The following is a 4,161-nucleotide window of genomic DNA, read 5'->3' as shown; positions in this document are numbered from 1 at the left end:
TGTATCTCCTTTGGGATAGTTTATAATCGAACACATTAGACAATTACCTCTATTTGTAAAAGAAAGCAATTGTATGTCTACATTTCAGAATGTTTAAATAGGTCTCAAAAAGAGATGGTTCTATTAAATGGATTGACTTAAAACGTAATGCAGGATATAGAGACTGGGTTAAAATTTCAGGTGTGCAAAACAAAGCTTAGTGCATGAAGTGGACATATACAGGTTTATTCACATCAGTAATATTAGTGTAATTAGTATTAGTATAATGTATAAACACATTTTACTGTTATATGCTAGAAGAATCAGGATCTAAACGGCTTAGTAGATATGTGTCATATGGTTGGGTCCCTCCCCCCCCCCAAGACAGAATATAATAATTATTTTCCTATCACCTATGTGTCCATCTGAGCCTAAGTAGCTGTCTATAACTATGGACACAGCATGAACATTGTATTTATCGTTTCTTTTAGATTTTCTCCCTCATCTTAATACATATTTTCATACAGAAATGCAGAGTGGTTATGCAGTTTGCTGGACATTTTCTTTCTTTCTTTTGCATGCTGTAAAGATTTCATCCAAATCTATTCACAGATTGTTCATTTTAGAGCAAAATGATTTAAAAAAAAAAAAGAAATAGCATATCTTTCGAAAAGAAATTTTACATACAGCTTTCTTTACAATGCTTAACTAATGCTATATAAAACAAAGAGCGCCTTTTGAAACAAATATGCCTGAATATGAGTAAAAATTGTCACGTCAGTTAAAGTGGTGTGTGGGTGAATATACATGACCAGCAATTTTGAAATAAAAGAGTGTTTGGTTTATTGAACAGGAGATTCCACAATCGATGTAAAAACAATCACTGGAGGGGGATAAATTAACATTTTATAATAGAAAGTGTGTGACTTTAGAACAGAACGTGGATGACTTTTTCCCCCTAATTCTATATCGCGAACAAAGAATTGTCTTCCCTTTGCTCCTCTATCCCTAATGGCAGCCCTGACCTGGAGATGAATCTTGTATATAAACAACAGGAGTAAATACAAATGCATCTCCATACTTGCTGAGCTTTATGCTGCTGTGGAGGATAGATTATTCATCCAGCACTGCATTATATAGAATCCCATTTTCATTTTTATAGGGAATGCATATGTGGAAAAGGGGAAAGGTGGGGGTAGTGAGGAGGGGGAGAATGTTGGACTGTTAGTCATAGAAGATTCGGCTGCATTCTGCTAAGAGTACCCAACTAATTTCATATGGTTTTATTGAACTGAAAGCTTGTGATTTTAGAAGGGAAGATTTAAAATCTTTACCCCAGGATAAAGCAGTGCAAGAACACAACTCTGCCATGTGTTTGCTTGTTTTTCCTGGAGTAGACCCATTTACTTTAGTGGCAGTATCCCTGGGGAAGTATTATTATTATTATTATTATTATTAGTTTCTGTGCCACCTGCACGCATTGCTTACGTAGATTTCTTTTTTTAAAAAAAGCCAGTAAAAATATACTTGCCATTTTCATTCATTACCCATAAACTAAAAATAAATAAATGGGGATTTTATTTCAATTCGAAACAACAACAAAATGAGAGGCCTCGTGATCACCTAAAACCTAGAAACCCAATGAAAGATTATGCGGGTCTTTCTAACTTGGTGGCACGTGCTGATTTGCTTAAATGGGATGTGATGCAGCCAATTAATGTTTGTGTTAATTTTACTGCAGAACACCCACACACCCCAATCTCTCTTTCCCATTCTGGCCACATTAGATTTTTGCAGAGCCAGTGGTTTTTAAGACTGGCATTCATGTTTGCATGTAAATAAAGCAAGAACCACAAACAAAGCCAGCAATCTTACATACTTGCCTTCAGTGGTAAAGGATGGAACGCCTGCCTGCTACCAATCAGCAAGTGGTTGCTATGGTTACAAGGTCAGGAAATATGCCTTTTCCCCAGTTGTCCAAGGCTTGCACATGTCACTTCTGAAACTATGAATTTTATATACAGGTCAGGAGATGCATACCAAAGAAATAAATAGTGTATTGGACCATAATGACAGCTAACGTTCAAATGTCCTTGAATTTTTTTTTTTTAATTCTATCCAAACACATTTTGTCATTTTGAATGGGTTGGGGATTTTTTGTATAAAACTGGAGCAATTTCTTCCTGTAATGAAATTTGGCAACGTAGGTACAAACTATGCCTTGTTGCAAGAAGCTGCACTAATAACTTGCTTCAAAAATAATATTGTGCAGGGTGTTTAATTTGCTGCAGTGGGCTGGCTTTTTAAAAAGTTCTTTAAAAATTACAGCACTGCAATATTTTAACATAACTGTTTGATGCAATTTAAGAACTCCAAACGACGACTACTTTCTAGAAAACAAAATTATGAACTTTGTGCTTATCGATAGATATATAGACAATACTGGGGTGATGCTGTGAATTAAATGCAGGTGGTTTTGTTTGAAAATAAAACTGCTTCCTTGCACAGTATATATTGGGAAGTTCTAATATAACCTCTATAACCTGAAAATGATAGTCTATGTAAAATGGCTAAGTTGTGAATTCAGCTCTTGATGGTTATATGTCATTGAAGACTTTACTAGGAAAATTAGTCAAAGGCCTCTCCAGGGACTTTGCATTTTGCAACAGATAAGGTAGGTCAAGTAAAGATGGTTATTTCAGGGTCTGTGTTATTTTTGACTTGTATTCTTTAGTATTAACTTACTGATATTTCTTTTGATATCATCTGCTTAAAGTCAAGATACATTATATATCAGATATGAAGAGAATCATTATTTTCTGTAGAGCTTATAGTTCTGAAATCTATTGGCTTAGAACATTGGGAGGAGGATGTGAATTATATATATAGCATATCTGGCAATATTAAGTTATTTTACTTCACCCACACTGTTAATTAAAAAGCTTGCTACAGCCAGATACTTATTTTTATTTTAGTGATGATGTGTCTATGTGTGTTGTTGTTTTGTTGTTGTTTTTCCTAGCTGAGGATTGAATGGACAGTGAAATATTGTGTACCATTTCATGGCACAACGTCTGGTACAAGACACTTCAAGCAGTTGTAATGTCATTATTTTGTATCTGTGTGTAAGTTCCTTATATGAATCTTTCTAATGAGACGTGAAGAATATCTCCAATCATGAAATAAAAGTTCAGGGTTTCTCTGTGCTCTGTGTTTCTTATTAGCTTTGCAACTTTGCTCTAGTTCTTGCAACTCGTCCACTGATGCTAAAAAACCAAAAAACAAACCCTCACGTATATTGAAATAGGAATATAACACAAAGGAGAAGAGAGATGTTGTTCCCCCTTTCCTTTTGGATTGCATCTTTTGTTCAAATGAATATCCTCACCGCCCCCCTTTCTCTCTCACTCTCATTTGGCCAGAAAAGATTAGTCTGTACCTTGATAACAATCCTTCCTATTTCCCCCTCTCTTTTTTTCATTTTTTCTTTTTTTTCTTTTTGCAGAAAGCGGCATTCAAATGAGAAACTAAGCACAATTCTTTTCAACAGGCAATTTACCCCATGACGAGATATGCTTTCACTTATTTTTCTCTGACATTCTCGCATCTAGCAGCACAGCAGGTATCCAGAGGTTAGGCTTCAAATAAAGGATAACTACTGCCTTATATTAATAGATGCCATTGTATGAATGTCATATTATTGCAGCATTTAGTTCCTTTAATTGTTTTCTTCTAAATTATATATGATAAGGCCCAGACAAGTGAGAAATTATATATATATATATCCCTACTCTTTTATCATTATTGTGATTGCTCTGTTTGCTGTTTGCTTGGGCTTTTTTAAAGTACAGAAATATGTTTTTCTGCATGTAATGCTACTTGGAATTAATAAATTGTCTTGAGAAATGTTTGAACTTCAGGATGCTTCAATTAACTACTTATGCTTCAGATCATTTCAAATATCTGCACCTGTAATCCCACCCTGAAATTCAAGAAACATCAGAGGGTCGAAAACAAATATCCTCTCGCTGAAGAGGATGGGTTGCTTTCCTTAAACAGCCAGCTGAACAGCATCCTTCAGCTCTCATGGTTATTCTATGAGACCATATCGGGATGTTTTCATGGATATTTTTCTCCCCCCTTTGTGACATTTTTTGTGTAGCCAGATGAGCCCAGGTTACG

The 4,161-nt window shown here is 35.2% G+C and overlaps 1 long non-coding RNA gene across 1 annotated transcript in view; it reads left to right on the top strand.

Moving 5' to 3' along the window:
• The first annotated feature begins 2,018 nt into the window (after positions 1–2,018).
• Positions 2,019–4,161, top strand: part of LOC310713683 — a 3,378-nt gene continuing 1,235 nt past the window's right edge. Inside the window, exons 1-2 of the long non-coding RNA XR_014529404.1 lie at positions 2,019–2,653; positions 3,485–3,601. This is a non-coding gene — a long non-coding RNA (uncharacterized lncRNA). The remainder of the gene's footprint in view (positions 2,654–3,484; positions 3,602–4,161) is intronic.

This window comes from Podarcis liolepis (genome assembly GCF_965112155.1).
Source record: "Podarcis liolepis genome assembly, chromosome: 8".
NCBI lineage: Eukaryota > Metazoa > Chordata > Lepidosauria > Squamata > Lacertidae > Podarcis > Podarcis liolepis.
The sequence above is the reverse complement of the archived record's forward strand: the minus strand, read 5'-3'. Positions and strand labels throughout refer to the sequence as shown.